At 45.3% G+C, this 22556-nt stretch overlaps 1 non-coding gene across 1 annotated transcript; it reads right to left on the reverse strand.

The window, feature by feature from the left end:
• Positions 1-5595: 5595 nt before the first annotated feature.
• Positions 5596-5710, reverse strand: LOC144504928 (U5 spliceosomal RNA). The gene has a single exon (XR_013499718.1). It is a non-coding gene; the product is annotated as a U5 spliceosomal RNA (small nuclear RNA).
• Positions 5711-22556: the final 16846 nt, after the last annotated feature.

Consider the following 22556-nt stretch of genomic DNA (forward strand, 5'->3'; position numbering starts at 1 on the left):
TCAGTCTCTCCTCATAAGCCGACTCTCTCAACTTTAGAATCAACCTAGTGAATCTCCTCTGCACCCCCTCCAGTGCCAGTCTATCCTTTCTCAAGTAAGGAGAATAAAACTGTGCACAGTACTCCAGGCGTGGCCTCACCAGCACCTTATACAGCTGCAACATAACCTCACTGTTTTTAAACTCCATCCCTCTAGCAAAGAAGGACAAAATTCCATTTGCCTTCTTAATTACCTGCTGCACCTGCAAACCAACTCCTTGAGATTCATGCACAAGGACGCCCAGGTCCCTCTGCACAGTAGCATGCCGCAATTTTCTACCACTTAAATAATAGTCCATTTTGCTGTTATTCCTACCAAAATGGATGACCTCACATTTACCAACATTGTACTCCATCTACCAGACCCTTGCCCACTCAGACTATCTATATCCCTTTGCAGACTTTCAGCATCCTCTGCACACTTTGTTCTGCCACTCATCTTAGTGTCATCTGCGAATTTTGACACACTACACTTGGCTCCCAACTCCAAATCATCTATGTAAATCGTAAACGATTGCGGTCCCAACACTGATCCCTGACGCACACCACGAGTCATGGATCGCAAACCAGAAAAACACCCATTTACCCCCACTCATTGCTTTCTGTTAGTTAACCAATCCTCTATACATGCTAATACATTACCTGTAACACCGTGCACCTTTATCTTATGTAGCAGTCTTTGGTGCGGCACCTTGTCAAATGCCTTCTGGAAATCCAGATACACCATATCCAAAGGTTCCCCATTGTCCACTTTTGTCTACCTCCTTTTTTAAACAGTGGCGTCACATTTGCTGTTTTCCAATCTGCGGGAACCACCCCAGAGTCCAGCGAATTTTGGTAAATTACCACTAGTGCATTTGCTATTTCCCCCGCCATCTCTTTTAGCACCCAGGGATACATTCCATCAAGACCAGGAGACTTGTCTACCTTTAGCTCCATTAACTTGCCCAACACTACCTCTTTCATGATAATGATAGTTTCTAGGTCTTCACCTGCCATAGCCTTCCTGTCATCAATTTTTGGCATGTTATTTGTGTCTTCCACTGTGAAGACCAACACAAAATACCTGTTCAATGACTCAGCATTGAAGCATGGAAGCTGGATGTAAAACTGTTGACCCTAGAGAACTTTGAGGAATCCAAAAGAGATTACAAAAGTTGCAGAACCAGGAAATCCCTGTTTGAGACTCCATCGCTCTTGTAGGAAGCAATAAGGGGAAACATCAAGAGGTTTTTCATCCTCAAGGGTGTTCAGAAGGTGAGAGAGAGACGGAGGGAAATATCCCGACTCTAGAAAAGCATGCAGAATCTGCTCCTGCTGCAGTCCATGAGAGTCGATGCCAAGGAGGATCTCCAGGAGCTAAAGAGCCAGAAAGCCTTGCCCTTTGTCTCGGAGACCTTCAAGATCATCTTCCAATCGAGAGCCCGTTCCATGATGAATTGTGTTCACGTATCTTCTTCCAAAAGGTTCACAGAGAGACCTCTGTGATCAGCAGCCTGTAAAGTCATCACAATCTGACATTCTGAGGATCTACAAATCCTTCTATGCTGGACTGTATGATATGAAGCTCACAGAAAGTACAGCTTCCCAGTTCTTCCTGTCGTCTATCATGGAGGCTTTAGACAATATCGAGTGGGAGAGCCTGGACAAACTACTAATATTGGATGAGCTGACTAAGGCCCTTGAGTCCTTCAAGAAGAGTAAAAGTCCCGGAGTTGATGGTGTACTAGCTGAGTTGTATTTGGCTCTGTGGGGCTGGATCGGCCCAGACCTGCTGGAAGTGTACGAGAGTATGTTTCTGGCCGGGAGCATGTCAGAATCTTTTGATTTGATTTGATTTATTATTGTCACATGTATTAACAAGTATTGTTTCTTGCGTGCTATATAGACAAAGCATACCGTTCATAGAGAAGGAAATGAGAGAGTGCAGAATGTAGTGTTACAGTCATAGCTAGGGTGTAGAGAAAGATCAACTTAATACAAGGTAAACCCATTCAAACGAGGAAAGGCAACATTCCCCTCATCTACAAGCAGAAGGGGGGAAGGGAAGAAATTAGAAATTGGCAACACATTTCACTGTTGAATGTGGACTACAAAATTCTAGCCAAGGTCACCGCCAACAAGTATGCTCTGGAGTCGGTGATCCACCCTGACCAGAACTGTGCAGTACTCGACAGGAAGATCACTGATAGCTTCATACTACTCAGGATACAATTGCCTATGTGCGGGACAGCAGGGTGAGCACTTACCCCATCAGCTGAATCAGGAGAAGGAGCCCGAGGCAACACAGTGGCACAGAAGTTAGCACTGCTGCCTCACAGCGCCAGAGACCCAGGTTCAATTCCCGGCTTGGGTCATTGTCTGTGTGGAGTTTGCACATTCTCCCCGTGTCTGCGTGGGTTTCCTTCGGGTGCTCCGGTTTCCTCCCACAGTCCAATGATTGTGTGGGTCAGGTGGATTGGTCATGCTAAATTGCCCCTTAGTGGCAGGGGGATTAGCAGGGTAAATGCATGTGGTTATGGGGATAGGGCCTGGGTGGGATTGTGGTCAGTGCAGACTCGATGGGCCGAATGTCTCCTTCTGCACTGTAGGATTCTATGATTCTATGAAAGTATATTGCACACCTACAAGATGGATGTGCTCTGCAAAATGGGGTTTGGGACGGGAATCCAAAGATGTGCGGGTTAGGTTGATTGACTATGCTAAAAAAATTGCCCTTAGTGTCTTGAGATGTGTAGGTTAGAGAGATTAGTGAGTAAATATGTAGGGATGTGGGGGTAGGGCCTGGGTGGGATTGTGGTCGGTGCAGACTCGATGGGCCGAATGGCCTCTTTCTGTACTGTCGGGTTTCTATGATTTCTAATCCACAATTGGATCCAGCGCTCTACACAAATATCAATAGTGCAGTTTCAGGTGCCGCTAATTGCCCTTCAGAAGTTAGGGGTGAAACACCTTTTTGAACCATTGCAGTCCCTATGATGTTGGAACATCCACAGTGCTGTTAGTGCCCAGTGAAGGAACAAGAGTGAGACTTGGTGTTGGAGAGATCATGAAGAAACTGTATGCCAGTTTTAAAATAATTGATAGAAATCTTAAGGCAGAGAGAGGGAACCATTTGGCCCATCATACCAGTTGTAATCAATACAAGTATCTGACCAATTCCAGCTTTTCACAAGTTATTACATTAGGCAAAATGCGACAAAACATTTCAACCTAGGATCATTGCATTATATAAAAGAAAGCAACATCCACAAGATCATGGGTGGCAAGGCGGCATGTTTTCCCTGTGTCTGCATGGGTTTCCTCCAGGTGCTATGGTTTCCTCCCACAGTCCAAAGATGTGCGGATTAGGCTGATTGGCGATGCTAAATTGTTCCTAAATGTCAAGGGGCTAGCAGGGTAGATACATGGGGTTACGGGGCTTGGGTGGGATTACTGTCAGGGCATGCTCGATGGGCCAAATGGCCTCCTCCTGTACTCTACAGATTCTATGATTCTAAGATATCAGCAAAATCTGTTTTGTATTCAAGGAGTCCTAGTAAAAGTAGTGTAACAAAAAATTGATTAAAACTGCCCTTAAAATTATAAAGTTATGCTTGAAATAGGCCAGAAAACCCAAATCCATTCCTTCCTTGCCCCAGGGCTTGATTTTAGCCAAAATACATTACATAAATGACAGCAGTGTAGCACAATCTATTATTGATTCAAGAAGTAGTACTACTAAAAGCAGGGCAACGAAAAATTAATTAAAACTCTGATTGTTCTTCTCCACAGGGTAACCCAATGCAGTCCAGGCTATTTGCTGCAACATCACAGATCAGTACAGAGCATGTTTTTAATTTACAGGATATGGGTGTCACTGGCTAAACCAGCATTTTTATTGCCCATCCCTAATTGCCCTTGTGAAGTTGGGTGTGAACCACCTTCTTGAACCGCTGCAGTCCCTGTGGTGTTGGAACATCGTGTGGGGATGCCGGTGTTGGACTGGGGTAAGCACAGTAAGAAGTCTCACAACACCAGGTTAGAGTCCAACAGGTTTATTTGGTACGCGAGCCACAGGCTTTCGGAGCGCTGCTCCTAAGGAAGCTAAGGAGCAGCGCTCCAGCATGGTCGGTGCAGGCTTGGAGGGCCGAAGGGCCTGTTCCTGTGCTGTAATTTTCTTTGTTCTTTTTCTTTGCAAGCTTGTGGCTCGTGCTACCAAATAAACCAGTTGGACTTTAACCTGGTGTTGTGAGACTTCTTACTGTGTGGGAACATCCACAGCGCTGTTAGGGAGGGAGTTCCAGGATTTTGACGCAGCGACAGTGAAGGAACAAGAGTGAAACTTGGTGTTTGCAGAGATCATGAAGAAAAATACTTGCAGAGTATGCCAGTTTTAAAATAATTAATAGAAATCTTAAGGCAGAGAGAGGGGCTGAGCTGCCTTCTTGAACTGCTGCAGTCCCTGTGGTGTTGGAACAGTAAGAGTTTTAACAACACCAGGTTAAAGTCCAACAGGTTTACTTGGTAGCAAATACCATTAGTTTTCGGAGCGCTGCTCCTTCGTCATTGTTGGAACACCCACAGTGCTGTTAGGGACGGTGCTCCAGGATTTTGACCCAGCGACAGTGAGGCTTGTTTATTGCAGAGATCATGAGGTTAAAAACAATACTTGCAGAGTATGCCAGTTTAAAAATAATTGAATCAATAAAATCTTACAGCAGAGAAAGAGAACCATTTGGCCCAACGTATCAGTTGTAATAAATACAAATATCTTGACCAATTCCAGCTTTTCACAAGTTATTTATTACATTGGGCAAAATGCGACAAAGCGCTGCGGCATATAAACGAGAACAACGTCCACAAAACATCAGCAAAATCTATTAGGATTCAAGAAGTCCTACTACATAAAAATGGGGCAGCAAAATATTGATTAAAAGCCTTAAAGTTACAAAGCTTTGCTAGGAAGGTATCAGGAAAACCCAAAAACATCCAATTCACGGTACAACGAAAAACGAACGCGAATCAAGCTGATAAGACATAGAAAAGACATGGGCACCCACAAGCTAACATCTGTTATTAATTCAAGAAGGAGCCCTACTAAACGCAGGATGACAAAAAATTAAGACTCTGAGCGTTTCTCTCCACGGAAATCTTTAGTAAAAGGTTTTTATTCCAATTCAATCAAATCAAGCCCAATTCAGAGTCTCAACAAGTTGAGACATTCCTGATCCAAGCTGACAAGACAGGGCTCTCACCTCCTGTCTTGGGCTTGATCTACATGATTCAAGTTGATTGGAGTAAGCATAGCTCCTCCTCCAAGGCTTGATCTTATTTGCATCTTAGCCAAAATGCTGCTTTTAAAAATTACTTCAAATGAAGCTGAAATGTAACCTAATGACTTCAACCAAGCACAGCATGTCGATGCCACACTTGATCTTAACCAAAAGGCCGAATGTAGGCAAAGGTACTTGATATAAAAATGCAAATTGCTTTGTCCAATCAACGAGTCAAGCTGATAAGACGTAGGAAAGACATGGGCACCCACAAGCTAAAATCTGTTATTAATTCAAGAAGGAGCCCTGCTAAACGCAGGGCAACAAAAAATTAATTAAAACTCTGAGTGTTCCTCTCCACGGAAATCTTTAGTAAAAGGCGAAAGATTTATACGATCTGAAGAGAAACCAGAGTATACTAAGGAATGTAGCAATCTGACCCTCTGCCCACTGCACACGTAGCTCTTTAATATCGCACTGAGTGAACACACTAACAATTAACATCGACACTGGAAAAAGACCAGTTCAAACATATATTTCCTAGAAACAATGATCTAAAACCATTAATATCCTATAAAAAGAGGAATAACTATTGAGCTGTGGCACTATGTTTCAGTTATGCAGATGAGTGAGTGGCGCCTGGCTGACAGCTTCTCACGGAAGGACGAGTTGCGGCTGTGGCCGCTGTGTTACTCGGGTCGTTACCAAATCACTGTTTAAATTGCAAACTCCCGTGAAAAGTGAGGGAGAGAAAAAACCTGATGTTTGGCGTAGTGAGAGACAGCAACTTCTGGGTGAAGAGGAGAGTTCGGTTGGGAATGTGAAATTAAATAGAAAGTGATAGGAATTCTGAGTAGGTGTGCATGCGAGAAACAGGATTAAAGTTTCCTGTCTGTACAATACAGAAATCCACAAGTTGCTGTCAGTGATTCTACCCTTCTTCAGAGACTGTGTAAGGAATAATCATTAAGACAACATATATTGGAAGGAATAATTATTAGGACAAGTAGGAGATAATAATTAACATAGAAGAGATAATCACTACTTAAGAAGTTCTCATATATCATCACATATCTTATTAAGCATACACCTGTACCCTTTTAAGTGCACAATACCTTACCAGGTCAGTACACATGGATACTCTCATAAATGAACATAAAGGCTGAAAGAAGTCAAGCAAACACACAGAAGCTGAAAGTAATTTCTTAAATAAACGTGAGAAAGTCAGACAACGGGAAAAAAGACTTGGCATAGCAGGATGCCCTACAATGGTTGAACAAACAACAACCTTGGCTGATTAGACAATAAACTTCAGATAAGAAGGCAAGATGTAACCATGATGATATCATAGCACATTCATTAGTGACCAATCAGAAAGAAGGCAGATAACGTAGGTCTAGTAAACCATAGTGGCTAACGAAAAGTGGCCTTGGGGTCTGCAACAAAAAAACCTTGACTGTAAGATAAGAATGATGAAATATGAAGCTAAATGTGTATAAAAAAGACTGTCAGAGCACTGGTTTTTTGGATTCATCTGGAAATCCCGGCTTTATTGAAATGTATTAGCTAATAAAGCCTTGCTGCCTGGAAGATCAAGACTCAGACTCTCTATTCTGATTGATGAACTCTTCTTGCCGTCCACGGGGAACCACGGCAAGTGGTGCATTGTTGATGTAGAGAAAAGTTCACCAGAACTTTCACTTTTATGGTGCCAGTCTGGTAAATTGCCGTGAAAATGTTGCAGAGTTGTAAAGTTCCAATGACCTTTCGTCACAAGATACACCTGCAATCTCTCTGTTTTCTTCCCTCTTTTAAAATGGTTCAATTTAGTTCATACTATCTATCCTCATTCTTCCTACCAAATGCATCATTTCTCAATGTACTCAAAATGCTTTGATAAATCTCGGAATGTCCCTCAGAAATTTGTACTGGAGCCTCATAATTTCACAACATTTATAGTTGACTGCCGTTTCAGGTTGTCAGCAAACTTGGAAATACAAGCTTAAATTATGCCGATCGGAACACACGAGCAGGGGTAGGCCAGTCAGCCCCTTGACTCCCACTTTGCCCTTGGCACATGTGATGCCACTGACATCATCATTGGCGTGATGTTGGTGGATCAGATTGTGAATGCTCAGGACATAAATCTATCCTGGAGCAGCAGAACAGCCTGACTGTGACCAGTTAAATCACCCGGTGAGAGCACACCTCCCACTTGCTCACCCAGCTCACTGCCCGACTCACTGCCTGGGGTCAGTGAGGTTATAGGTTGGCAACTGGGAGGGAGGCAGTGAGTGTTCTGGAGCAGGGCAGCCAATGGGGCAACGAGCAGGGCCATGAGCAAATTGCAATCATGATCCCAGGATTTTTAACAGGTGTTTTGGAATTCAATATTCTGTGACAATGAAATCCTTAATCAGGGTGAAACCACGTCTGTAATGATGCTGCATTTGTTTAAATATCTTTAGATTGCTCAGTATTATGGATGACACTATTCTTTGAAGCAGGCAGTGATGTTACAGGCACTGCGACTGCATTTTCAGTGAATGCGCCCCCTGCTGATGCGGTGGCAGCAAAGACAACCAAAACCAAATGTATTAATCAGAGTTACTTACCTGGCAGGGATGAAACCATGATCGAGATCATGGTTCTCTCTGCATTTGTGTGAGTGTTGATTGGGGGATCTCAGCTGAGGTTTCCGGGCCTCTTGCCCTTTGGGTTTGGAAGATCTTCAGTGGTTGTTTGTTCGCCTTGTAGGGGCCTCAATGGCTAACATCTGGAACTTAAATAAGTAATGGCTGCAACCAATCAAGCCCCAAACTAGAGGGCACGTAACACCGTTAGGGTAGCAGTGAAAGTCAGTGAAGGATGTACCGTGCCTTCTTCATTAAGAGAATCCTTCTTGATTCCTGTGGATTTGAAGCTGCTGATATCTACTGTCTACAGGACTTCCCCAGCACTCAATACTTTGATGTGACTTGCAAGAATTCTGCATGAAGTTCCTGAAAGTGTTTGAGGAGAAGCAGGACCTGTCACATCTGAGAATCCTCAAAACAGAGCCCCTCTTTACCCTGCTGCCTCAATTATACCATGTGGTGACTGTGCACCTCTACAATCTCCATGTTTTGGTCATAGGTCTGCTGATCTTCCTTGCCAGGTACATCAACAAGTTTGGCAACTGCTCTGAGGTCATGGACGCTTTCAGAATCTGGGCCATCAATCATTAGTCAAGGTGACACTCAAGACCGATGGTAAGGGGGTAATCCTCCACCCTCTCTCCAGGTTTGTGATCAGGGGAAATCCTGGCTATGGCGGGGTGACATGGTGGCACAAGGGGTGGTATGGTGGCACAATGGTTAGCACTGCTGCCTCACAGCGCCAGGGACCTGGGTTCATGTCTGGCCTCGGATGACTGTCTGTGTGGAATTTGCACATTCTCCCCGTGTCTGCATGGGTTTCCTCTGGGTGCTCCGGCTTCCTCCCACAGTCAAAGATGTGCGGGTTAGGTTGATAGGCCATGATAAATTGTCCCTTGGTATCAGGGGGATTAGGAGGGTAAATATGTGGGGTTATAGTGATAGCACCTGGGTGGGATGGTTGTCAGTGTAGGCTCGATGGGCCAGATGGTCTCCTTCTGCACTGTAGATTCTATGATTCTATGATCATTTATGCAGGCCAGCACAAAGTTGTCACTCCTGTGGAAAATCCGGCCATGTGGCCATGTCGTGCTCTCACCTGTGAGAATTGCAAGCAGTCTAGGTGCTGCAACCTGTCTGACAGAGCAGACTAGCTCTACAAGACCTGCCTCAAATACGGCCTTACTTACGCACAAGCGGCGGAAGCCAAGGATGGCCAATCTGAGTACCGCCAAGGAGACAGCCAGCAAAGCCTCCATCCTACAGAATGGGACAAAGGAGGACAAAGCGGAAGACAAGGGGAAAGGAAAGAGGGAGGCAGCAGAAGGCCAAATAGCATCATCACTACCTACACATCCCACCTGTCAGTGGACCGAGCCAATGGAGGAGAATCCATCAGAGGGCCAGCTGGCAGGGAATTGGCAGCTGGTGAGGTGGAGCAGGAAGGAGACAGAAAAGGACAAAGTCAGCTCCTAAGTGAGCAGCAAGAGACCATGCCCATCTGACTCAGATGACAGGGACGAGGATGAAAATGTACAGAAGAAGCAGCAAAACTCTAGGGAGTTGGAGGGGGAGACTCCTGGCTCCAGAGCATCGGAAACAACAAGTGAGCAGCGCACCCAACTCCAAATCTAAAGTCAGGAGACCAGCATATCCCAGCTCCTGGAGGGGAATGGATGGGAGAGACTGTTCCAATGGAGGAAGTGACAACACCTGGATGGAACAATCTCAATGGGGTGGGGGGGGGTGGGGGGGGGGGTGTAATTCAGGACAGTTTCTTCAGCTCATCCAAAGTGAATCAATTTGCAGCAGAAGCTGACCAAAGGACTGGAACTGCCAGACATCAGGTCTGGTAAGCTGCAAAACGTGTTAAAATGGGGGTAAAGATCATTTCCATTAATATTAACATGCGTGGTGTGAAATCCACTATACAATATGTTGTCACCTTGGATTGCCTTGCCAAGGTCAACGCCAACCCACTGTTTCTGCAAGAATGTGTGATGCAGCGCCTCAGCTCCTCCAGGCAATGGTCACATTGGTTTTTGATTTGATTTGATTTGATTTATTATTGCCACATGTATGAGCATACAGTGAAAAGTATTGTTTCTTGCGTGCTATACAGACAAAGCATACTGTTCATAGAGAAGGAAACGAGAGAGTGCAGAATATAGTGTTACACTCATAGCTAGGGTGCAGAGAAAGATCAACTTAATGCAAGGTAAGTCCATTCAAAAGTCTGATGGCAGCAGGGAAGAAGCTGTTCTTGAGTCGGTTAGCACGTTGCCTCAGACTTTTGTATCTTTTTCCCGACGGAAGAAGGTGGAAGAGAGTATGCCCGGGGTGTGTGGGGTCCTTAATTATGCTGGCTGCTTTGTCGAGGCAGCAGGCGGCACGGTAGCACAGTGGTTAGCACGGCTGCTTCACAGCTCCAGGGACCGGGGTTCAATTCCCGGCTTGGGTCACTGTGTGGAGTTTGCACATTCTCCTTGTGTCTGCGTGGGTTTCCTCCGGGTGCTCCAGTTTCCTCTCACAGTCCAAAGATGTGCGGGTTAGGTTGATTGGCCATGCTAAAATTGCCCCTTAGTGTCCTGAGATGCGTAGGTTAGAGGGATTAGCGGGTAAATATGTAGGGATATGGGGGTAGAGCCTGGGTGAGATTGTGGTCGGTGCAGACTCGATGGGCCAGATGGCCTCTTTCTGCACTGTAGGGTTTCTATGATTCTAAGTGTAGACAGAGTCAATGGATGGGAGGCTGGTGTGCGTGATGGATTGGGCTACATTCACGACCTTTTGTAGTTCCTTGTGGTCTTGGGCAGAGCAGGAGCCATACCAAGCTGTGATACAACCTGAAAGAATGTTTTCTATGGTGCATCTGTAAAAGTTGGTGAGAGTCATAGCTGACATGCCAAATTTTCTTAGTCTTCTGAGAAAGTAAAGGCATTGATGGGCTTTCTTAACCATAGTGTAGGCACTGCCCAGAATGACCAGCACAGGTGTTCAGGATGATCGTGGAGGAGGTGTTGTTGCCTATCCTTACTGATTGTGGTCTGTGAGGTGGTCCCAGGGGGCATTAATTTGGTCAGGAGGAAATGATTCATGCTCCTTAAGCCTGGGTATTCTGCTGCAGGGGGCATTTAACCATCTCTGAAGTTAAGGAGGTGGTGCATAGCCATCTCCTCATTGCAAATGTACAGTACAAGAATGCCCCTGTCCAGTTAATTAGTGTATATGCTCCATCCCAGAATACCGAGCCACTGATAACTGCTTCAACAGCTTCCATTGCTGCAAGCCACTTCCAGGCTGGTCATTCTGGGCAGTGACTTCAACTGCATCATTGATGTGACTGGATAATCCAGCAGCACCAAGAGCAGACTGGACGCCACATCCAGACTCCCTGATGGAAACAGTAAAAGATGCCAAGTTACACGACATTTTCAGCAACCCTGCAGATGGAACACAGCAAAGATTTCCCTGATCGTAGCCAGACAGGTCTGCCCGCTCCAGCGATAGACTTCCTGTTTATGTCCCAAGCTTTCACAGTCAGATCTGCCAACGTCAAGCCGATGTTCTTCTCTGTCCACTTCTTTCTACTGGCCAACTGTCACATAGACCAGCGACTTGGCAGGGGAACATGGAAGTGGAATGTGAAACTGTTGACCCTAGAGAACATTGAGGGACCCAAAAGGGATTTCAAAGGTTTGAGATTGATGAACCCCCTCTTTGAGTCCCCATCGCGCTGGTGGGAAGTGATCAAGGAGAAGAGATTTTCATCCTCAAAGGTGTTCAGAAGGTGAGAGAGAGAAGGGGAAAATGGCAATCTGGTCTGTCTGCAGTCCATGGGGGTCGAAGTCAATGAGGATCTCCAAGAGCTGAAGGGCCAGCAAGCCTTGCATTTTGCCCCAGAGACCTCCATGGTAATCTTCCAGTCCAGAATCCGCTCTGTGGAGCAGAATGAGATGTGATCGCATTTCTTCTTCCAAAAGGTACACAGAGAGGACTCCTCCAAATGTCAGACTGAAATGGCTTTTCTGAACAGTCTTGATGGAAGAAGACTGTTCAGAAAAGTCATTTCAGTCTGACATTTGGAGGATCAGCAAATCCTTTTATGCCGAACTGTATGATGTGAAGAACACAGACAGCACAGCCTCCAAGCCCTTCTTGTTGTCTATCACAGAGGTCTTACAGGACAGCGGGCAGGAGAGCTTGGGGAAAACCACTAACTCTGAATGAGTTGACTAAGGCCCTTGAGTCCTTCAAGAAGCGTAAAACTGCCAGAGCTGGTGGTGTACTAGCTGAATTGTATTTGGCTCTGTGTGGCTGGATTGGCCCAGACCTGCTGGAAGGGTAGGAGAGTATGTTTCTGGCCAAGAGCATGTCAGAATCCATGAGGAAAGGCAACATTACCCATATCTACAAATGGAAGGTGGAAAGGAAAGAAATTAGAAATTGATGACGCATTTCACCTTTGATGTGGACTATAAAATTTTAGCCACGGTCATTGCTAATCGGGTCAGGTCTGCTCTGGATACGATGATCCATCCTGATCAGACCTGCTCTGTACCTAATCAGGGATCCAATTGCCTATGTGCAGGACATGGGTGTGGACACCTGTCTCATCAGCCTGGACCAGGAGAAGATGTTTGATAGAATATTGCACATCTTCATGATGGATGTGCTCTCCAAAATGGGGTTTGGGGAGGGAATATGCAATTGGATCAAACTAAACAACACAAACATCAATAGCACAGTTTCAATCAATGGGTGGGAATCAGAACACTTTCCAATAAAATCTGGAGTTAAGCAGAGCTGCTCTCTCTCCCCTGTCCTGTTCATATGTGGAGATGCCGGCGATGGACAGGGGTAAGCACAGTAAGAAGTCTCACAACACCAGGTTAAAGTCCAACAGGTTTATTTGGCAGCACAAGCTTTCAGAGCGCTGCTCCTTCATCAGGTGAGTGAGGACTTGTGTTCACAAACAGGGCATATACAGACACAAACTCAATTTACAACGTAATGGTTGGAATGCGAGTCTTTACAGGTAATCAAGTCTTAAAGGTACAGAGAATGTGAGTGGAGAGAGGGCCAAGCACAGGTTAAAGAGATGTGTATTGTCTCCAGCCAGGACAGTTAGAGAGATTTTGCAAGCCCAGGCAAGTCGTGGGGGGTTACAGATGGTGTGACATGAACCCAAGATCCCAGCTTAGGCCGTCCTCATGTGTGCGGAACTTGCCTATCAGTTTCTGCTCAGCGATTCTGCGTTGTCGTGTGTCGTGAAGGCCGCCTTGGAGAACGCTTACCTGAAGATCAGAGGCGGAATGCCCGTGACTGCTAAAGTGTTCCCTGACTGGAAGGGAACACTCCTGCCTGGTGATTGTTGAGCAGTGTTCATTCATCCATTGTCATAGCGTCTGCATGGTCTCCCCAATGTACCATGCCTCGGGACATCCTTTCCTGTAGCATATCAGTTAGACAACGTTGGCCGAGCCGTGAGAGTATGTACTATGTACCTGGTGAATGGTGTTCTCACATGAGGTGATGGCATGTGTGTCGATGATCCGGTACGTCTTGCAGAGTTGCTGTGGCAGGGATGTATGATGTTGTGGTCACTGTTCGCCTGAAGGCTGTGTAGTTTGCTGCGGACAATGGTCTGTTTGAGGTTGTGCGGTTGTTTGAAGGCAAGAAGTGGGGCTGTGGGGATAGCCTTGGCGAGATGTTCATCTTCATCGATGACATGTTGAAGGCTCCGGAGAAAATGTTGTAGGTTCTCTGCTCCGGGAAGTACTGGATGACGAAGAGTATTCTGTCCGCTGTGTCCCGTGTTTGTCTTCTGAGGAGGTCAGTGCGGTTTTTTGCTGTGGCACGTCGGAACTGTCGATCGATGAGTCGAGCGCCATATCCTTTTCTTATGAGGGCATCTTTCAGCGTCTATAGGTGACAGTTGAGATCCTCCTCATCTGAACAGATCCTGTGTATATGGAGGGCTTGTCCATAGGGGATGACTTCTTTAATGTATTTAGGGTGGAAGCTGGAGAAGTGGAGCATTGTAAGGTTATCCGTGGGCTTGCGGTACAGTGAAGTGCTGAGGTGACCGTCCTTAATAGAGATGCGTGTGTCCAAGAATGCAACCGACTCCGGAGAGTAGTCCATGGTAAGTCTGATGGTGGGATGGAACTTGTTTGATGTCATCATATAGTTGTTTCAATGATTGTCCGCCATGAGTCCAAAGGAAGAAAATGTCATCGATGTATCCAGTGTATAGCCTCAGTTGAAGGTCCTGTGCGGTGAAGAGATCTTGTTAGAACCTGTGCATAAAGATGTTGGCATATTGAGGTGCAAATTTGGTCCCCCATGGATGTTCCCCATGCGTCTGGATGAAGAACTGGTGGTTGAAGGTGAAGATGTTGTGGTCCAGGATGAAGCGGATAAGTTGTAGAATTGCATCTGGAGATTGGCAGTTGTCGGCGTTGAGTACTCAACGCAACAGACACCTACAGACGCTGAAATACACAACAGACACCTCCAGACGCTGAAAGATGCCCTCATAAGAACAGGATATGGCGCTCGACTCATCGATCGACAGTTCCGATGTGCCAAAGGGAAAAACCGCACCAACCTCCTCAGAAGACAAACACGGGACACGGTGGACAGAGTACCCTTCGTCGTCCAGTACTTCCCCGAAGCGGAGAACACACGACATCTTCTCCAGAGCCTTCAACATGTCATCGATGAAGACAAACATCTCGCCAAGGCCATCCCCACACCCCCACTTCTTGCCTTCAAACAACCGCACAACCTCAAACAGACCATTGTTAACAGCAAACTACCCAGCCTTCAGGAGAACAGTGACCACAACACCACACAACCCTGCCACAGCAACCTCTGCAAGATGCGCCGGATCATCGACACGGATGTCATCATCTCACGTGAGAACACCATCCACCAGGTACACGGTACATACTCTTGCAACTCGGCCAACATTGTCTACCTGATACGCTGCGGAAAGGATGTCCTGAGGCATGGTACATTCGGGAAACCATGCAGACGCTACGACAACGGATGAATGAACACTGCTCAACAATCACCAGGCAGAAGTCTTCCCTTTCAGTCGGGGAACACTTCAGCAGTCACGGGCATTCAGCCTCTGATCTTCGGGTAAGCGTTCTCCAAGGCGGCCTTCACAACACACGACAAAGCAGAATCGCTGAGTAGAAACTGATAGCCAAGTTCCGCACACATGGGATCTTGGGTTCATGTCACACTATCTGTAACCCCCACGACTTGCCTGGGCTTGCAAAATCTCTCTAACTGTCCTGGCTGGAGACAATACACATCTCTTTAACCTGTGTTTAACCCTCTCTCCACTCACATTGTGCTGCTAAATAAACCTGTTGGACTGTAACCTGATGTTGTGAGACTTCGTACAGTTCATATGTTGCATAGAACCCTGTGCTGAATCCTTCAGGAAGGATTCGGCCAGAGGAAGTGTGACAGAGGGGTGGCACGGTGGCACAGTGGTCAGCACTGTTGCCTTACAGCGCCAGGGACCTGGGTTCAATTCTGGCCTTGGGTCACTGTCTGTGTGGAGTTTGCACATTGTCCCTGTGTGTGCTTGGGTTTCCTCTGGGTGCTCCGGTTTCCTCCCACAGTCCAAAGGTTAGGTTGATTGGCCATGCTAAATTGACCCTTGTGTCAGGGAGATTAGCTGGGTAAATGTGTGGGGTGACAGGAATAGAGATCTGGGTGGGATTGTGGTTGGTGCAGACTCGATGGGCTGAATGGCCTCCTTCTGCACTGTAGGGTTCTATAAAGAAAAAGAGAAACATAGAAAATAGGAGCAGGAGGAGGTGATTCGGCCCATCATTCATTATGATCATGGCTGATCATCCAACTCAGTAGCCTGATTCTGCCTTCCCCCCATATCCTTCCTCAGATACAGAGGCCAAAGCTCCACTCAATATTCTAAATCACACTGAAGGATGTCGGCATCCTCCTCACAGCTCACCTTCCCATCCAGCTTTGTGTCATCTGCAACTTTGGAGACATTGTATTTAGTTCCATTTAGTTACATTTAATATATATTGTGAATCGCTGGGTCCCAGCACTAATCCCTGTGATACCCCAGTAGTCACTGCCTGCCATTTCAAAACAGACCCGTTCATTCTTACTCTTTTTTCCTGTATGCGAACCCTTTTTCTATGCATCTCAATACACTACCCCCAATCCCATGTGCTTTAATTTTATGCACTCATCTCTTATGTGGGACTTTGTCAAAAGCCTTTTTAAAGTCCAAATAAACCATACCCACTGGCTCCCCGTCATCAACTTTACTAGTTACATACTTGAAGAATTCCAGTAGGTTTGTCAAACATGATTTCCCTTTCATAAATCCATGCTGACTGTCTGATTCTGCCACTGTCTCCAAGTGTTTTGCTATGAAGTCTTTGATAATGGATTCTAGAATTCTCCCCACTACTGACATCAGGCTTACTGCTCTCTAATTCCCTGTTTTCTCTCTACCTCCCTTTTTAAATAGTCAGAATCTGTAGGAACTGTTCCAGGGTCTATAGAATCTTGGAAGATGTCAACAATGCATCTACTATTTCTCGGGCCAATTCCTTAAGTGCTCTGGAATGTAGATTATCAGGCCGTGGGGACTTATCGGCCTTCAAATCCATCAGTTTCCCCAACACTATTTCTCTGCTAATACTGATCTCCTTCAGATGCTCCTTCTCACCAAATCCTGTGTTCCCTAACATTTCTTGTATCTTATCTGTGTCCTTCTTTGTGAAAACAGAACCAAAGTATGCATTCAGTTTGTCAGCCATTCCTTTGTTCCCCATTATAAATTCCCCTCTTTCTGACTGTAAGGGACCTACAATTGTCTGCACCAATCTTTTTCTCCTCACCTACCTAAAGAATCCTATACGTCTCAAAACGTCATCTCTCATTATTCTAAACTCCAATGAGTAAAGCCCAATCTACTCAACCTCTCCTCATAAGAAAATCCCTCCATTCCCACGATCAACCAACTGAACCTTATCTAGACTGCCTCCAATGCCAGTACATCTTTCCTCAGATAAGATAAACCATTCACAGTATTCCAGGTGTGGTCTAACTAGTGCCTTGCACAGTTTTAGCAAGACATCCCTATTTTGTACTCCATTCCCTTTGAAACAAAGACCAACATTATTCTTGATATTTAGAGTGTGCATTCCACATCAGGCCTAAAGTAGACATTGGGCCGCTCCAAAATGACGCTGGTAATCTAGTGATGGGAGACAAGGAAATAGCTGAGGAACTTAATAAGTACTTTGCGTCAGTCTTCACAGTAGAAGACATGAGTAATATCCCAACAATTCAGGAAAGTCAGGGGGCAGAGTTGAATATGGTTGCCATCACAAAGGAGAAAGTGCTAGAGAAACTAAAAGGTCTGAAAATTGATAAATCTCCGGGCCCAGATGGGCTACATCCTAGAGTTCTAAAGGAGATAGCTGAAGAAATAGTGGAGGCGTTAGTTATGATCTTTCAAAAGTCACTGGAGTCAGGGAAAGTCCCAGAGGATTGGAAAATCGCTGTTGTAACCCCACTGTTCAAGAAGGGAACAAGAAAAAAGATGGAAAATTATAGGCCAATTAGCCTAACCTCAGTTGTTGGCAAAAATCTAGAACCCATCGTTAAGGATGAGATTTCTAAATTCTTGGAAGTGCAGGGTCGGATTAGGACAAGTCAGTATGGATTTAGTAAGGGGAGGTCGTGCCTGACAAACCTGTTAGAGTTCTTTGAAGAGATAACAAATAGGTTAGACCAAGGAGAGCCAATGGATGTTATCTATCTTGACTTCCAAAAGGCCTTTGACAAGGTGCCTCACGGGAGACTGCTGAGTAAAATAAGGGCCCATGGTATTCGAGGCAAGGTACTAACATGGATTGACGATTGGCTGTCAGACAGAAGGCAGAGAGTTGGGATAAAAGGTTCTTTCTCAGAATGGCAACCGGTGACAAGTGGTGTCCCGCAGGGTTCAGTGTTGGGGCCACAGCTGTTCTCTTTATATATTAACGATCTAGATGACGGGACTGGGGGCATTCTGGCCAAGTTTGCCGATGATACAAAGATAGGTGGAGGGGCAGGTAGTATTGAGGAGGTGGGGAGGCTGCAGAAAGATTTAGACAGTTTAGGAGAGTGGTCCAAGAAGTGGCTGATGAAATTCAACGTCGGCAAGTGCGAGGTCGTACACTTTGGAAAAAAGAATAGAGGCATGGACTATTTTCTAAACGGTGACAAAATTCATAATGCTAAAGTGCAAAGGGACTTGGGAGTTCTAGTCCAGGATTCTCTAAAGGTAAACTTGCAGGTTGAGTCCGTAATTAAGAAGGCAAATGTAATGTTGTCATTTATCTCAAGAGGCTTGGAATACAAAAGCAGGGATGTACTTCTGAGGCTTTATAAAGCACTGGTTAGGCCCCATTTGGAGTACTGTGAGCAATTTTGGGCCCCACACCTCAGGAAGGACATACTGGCACTGGAGCGGGTCCAGCGGAGATTCACACGGATGATCCCAGGAATGGTAGGCCTGACATACGATGAACGTCTGAGGATCGTGGGATTGTATTCGTTGGAGTTTAGGAGGTTGAGGGGAGATCTGATAGAAACTTACAAGATAATGAACGGCTTAGATAGGATGGATGTAGGGAAGTTGTTTCCATTAACAGGGGAGACTAGGACGCGGGGGCACAGCCTTAGAATAAAAGGGAGTCACTTTAGAACAGAGATGAGGAGAAATTTCTTCAGCCAGAGAGTGGTGGGTCTGTGGAATTCATTGCCATAGAGGGCTGTGGAGGCCGAGACGTTGAGCGTCTTCAAGACAGAAATTGATAAATTCTTGATTTCTCGAGGAATTAAGGGCTATGGGGAGAGAGCGGGTAAATGGAATTGAAATCAACCATGATTGAATGGTGGAGTGGACTCGATGGGCCGAATGGCCTTACTTCCGCTCCTATGTCTTATGGTCTTATGGTCTTACAGCCTGAGGACAAAACATTTCAAATTGAAAATTACAGAAAGGGCAATAGAATTCAACTTTCCTCTATGCAACATGTTCCACTCTGAGATGCCTCAATGCAGTTTCAATACTCTTGATACTCACAATTTATATTCTATGTCAGGTGCACAGTTAGAGGGATTCTACACAGTTTACATCTCTTTATTACACTACAATTGAAAGGCCTTCGACGGCAACCTTTTCCCTTTGTTCCTCTGCAGTGTTTTCTTCAAGCTTTAGCACATCCTTCAGCCCATAGTCCTGGACCTTGGAATGTGCCAGTCTGCAACACTTTTGGAAATAAATGAATGGATTACTTTTATTTAAAGCTTTTTGTCAAAGTTCATCGCAAGCAGTTCTGTGGTGCAGAACCCTGAGCTATACCGGCTGTCTCTAGAATGCAATGGACATCTAGCTGTGGTACCCACAGAGCTTCTAGGGATGATCCTTGAGAAAAAGTTTTAAAAATAAGTAATCCATTCATTTCTTTCCAAAAGTAATTTCAGTACAAGGTGATAAAAGTATCATCATCCAAACCTTTTAAAGTAACAGTGACAGAAACCACTTAAAATTGTGTGAATAGACATTGGGAAATTGACTGTCGAGAGCCCAAGCTGTTAATCAAGCAATGTTTCCCCTAGTGTGCAGCTCCACACCCTGTTTGCAAAGACAGATTCCAGAAGGAAGTGGACAACATTCTCTTTCCCACCATAGACACCTCGAGGGCAACATGTGGAGGGGGGTGAGATACCAGGGTACTCACTTGGATCTAATGGGGAGTTCCTTTCTCATCAACAGCCAAGCTGTTTGAATGTTCTGGCAGAGAGGTGTCCTGCCAAATAAATTTGACAGGGAACCATCTGACAGGATCGACCATCACTTTTCCCACAGGGCTTCTATTATGAAAGAATCATAGAATCCCCACAGTGCAGAAAAAGGTCATTCAGCCCATCAGGTCTGCACCAATTGTTCGAAAGAGCACCCACCCATGCCCTCAGCCTGTCTCTGTAAGCCCGTGTAATTACCATGGCTAATATATGCAGATCACTGCCTAACAGACTTGTGATTAAAGATGTAATTTTGTCATAAATTTTTCCACGATGGAGTAGGACATGCATATCAATGTAATAGAACCAGCCAAGTATTTAGATGTGCACTTGTGATGCCAAGGCATACAAGGCTATGGATCATGTGCCAAATATGGGATTAGGCTAGTTGGGCAGTTTGTCTTTGACTGGCAGACTCAATGGACCAAAGGACCTTTTTCTGTGCTGTAGATGTTTGGACTCTTTGACTCAATGAGGTCTGAAGTGCCAGATGTGGGCTTGTTTCAGGAACAATGCAATCTTTAAGGCAATCAGTAAATGAGACAGTTCAGGAATTCCGGAATCAGAATTGTCTGCTATTTTTAAAGAGTAATCTCAGTGCAGTGAAAATACAGCCTGATATTTAGAGTGTGCATCCACATCAGGCCTACAGCCTGAGGACAAAACATTTCAAATTGAAAATTAGAGAATGTGCAATAGAATTCAACTTTCCTCTACACAACTTGTTAAACTCTGAAGTGCCTCAATACAATTTCAATATTCTTGATATTCACAGTTTATATTCCATGTCAGGTGTACAGTTGGAGGAATTCTACACCGTTTACAGCTTCTCATTACACTACTGCTGAAAGGCCTTAGGTGGCAACCTTTCCCCACTGGTTTTGGCAACCTTTCCCCATAGATGCTGCTAGACCTAATCAGTATTTGACCCATATTCTTTTTTATTTCAGAATTCTGCTGTACCTTGCTTTCCTCTTCCTCCAGAAGTTACTGTCGCCCACTACACGAGACTTTAAGGACTTCTTTCCCCTCACATTTCACGGAAATTTGCATTTTAAGAAACCACTTGGCAAGCAGAGTTTGAGAGGAGCAATGATAACCTCCTGATATGATAACCTCCACTCACATTGTCTGTATCTTTAAGACCTGGTTGGCTGAAGAGATTCGCATTCTAATCAGTATTCTGTAACTTGAATTTGTGTCTCTGTATGCCCTGTTTGAGAGCAGATATCCACTCCACCTGACGAAGGAGCAGCGCTCCGAAAGTTAATGGCATTTGCTACCAAATAAACCTGTTGGACTTTAACCTGGTGTTGTTAAAACTCTTACTGTATTTACCTCCTGAGCAGCAGAGGGCGCACAATCTGCAGCTTCTTTGTCTCTGGGATACAGTCAGATAGGCCCCGCCCCCTTATCTACATAACTAGAATGTTGAGGGGAAAGGCGAATGGGGTTTCCTCTTTCTGGAGACATTACTGTTTTTTAGTTAATTTTCCGTTTATTAAAATCCATGCTCGTTCTCTGGCATTGTTGTTGAGTGTCACTGTGTTTACTCAGTGTGATATTAAAGAGCTACGTGTGCCGTGGGATAGAGGGTAGTTTAACATTTCCGTCAGTACACTCTGGTTTCTCTTGATCCTATAATATTTTAGTGTCACAAGTAGGCTTGCAATGAAGTTACTGTATTGAGAAACATTAAGAGTTTTACACAATTTTTTGATGCCCTGCTTTTAGTAGGGCTCATTCTTAAACTAAGAACAGATGATATTTCTATGCAGTGGGCTGCATTATGTTGTGCTTCCAAGAATCTCAATTCAAACTGTGGAGTTTAGTTTGCACGTTTTCCTGATGTCTATGTGGGTTTTAATCATAGTCCAAAGAGGAGGCAAATAATTGTCCAATGGTAAATTGTCTCTTAGAGATCATACATTTGAGAAGGCCATTTGGCCCACTGAGTCTGCACCGACCACAATCCCACCCATCCCAATCCCCATAATCCCATGTATTTACCCAAACTAGTCCCCCTGACACTAAAGGCAATTTATCAAAGCCAATCAACCTAATTCACACATCTTTGGAGAGTGAGAGGAAAGAGGAGCACCCAGAGGAAACCCACGCAGACACAGGGGGAACATGCAATCTTTCTCTATAATGAAGTTACTGTAGAGAGAAACATTGAGTTTTACACAATTTTTGTGCTAATTGTTTAGTGCAGCGGGCCGGGAGATTTGAGCGGCGGCCGATTTGTGGGATTCGCGCTGGGTGTCTGGGCCTCTTCACATCTTGCAGCCTAAGTTTTTTTGGCATTGACGGATCCACTCTGAAAATCAGCGTAACGGACATATGCATGTGTTTACATACCTTTCCATCTGAATAGTGGGCCTGCGACTGGAATCTCCATCCCCAATAGAGTCTCCCCCCTCACTGGCATGATGTCACTCTGGTGGGGTTTACAACAATTCATCAGGCGAATGAGGCTGCGGGAGTTCTTCCACAAACCCCAAGAGGCCAACAGCGAACACAATGAGACAGCCAATGAACCAGAACAGCCGACAGAGAGATCCGAAGAGGAAAGAGTCGAATTGGACCTCTCCGGAAGGCCGCTGCCCTCAACTTGACATGTATGCCCAAGCCACCAGGAGGTGCGTCAACACCAAATTCATCAGCCGCACTCACAAGACAACCCCGAACATCACCCAAGCACAACGCAATGCCATCCGCGCTCTCAAGACCAACCGCAACATTGTCATCAAACCAGCAGA

This window comes from Mustelus asterias, chromosome 15 (genome assembly GCF_964213995.1).
Source record: "Mustelus asterias chromosome 15, sMusAst1.hap1.1, whole genome shotgun sequence".
Lineage (NCBI taxonomy): Eukaryota > Metazoa > Chordata > Chondrichthyes > Carcharhiniformes > Triakidae > Mustelus > Mustelus asterias.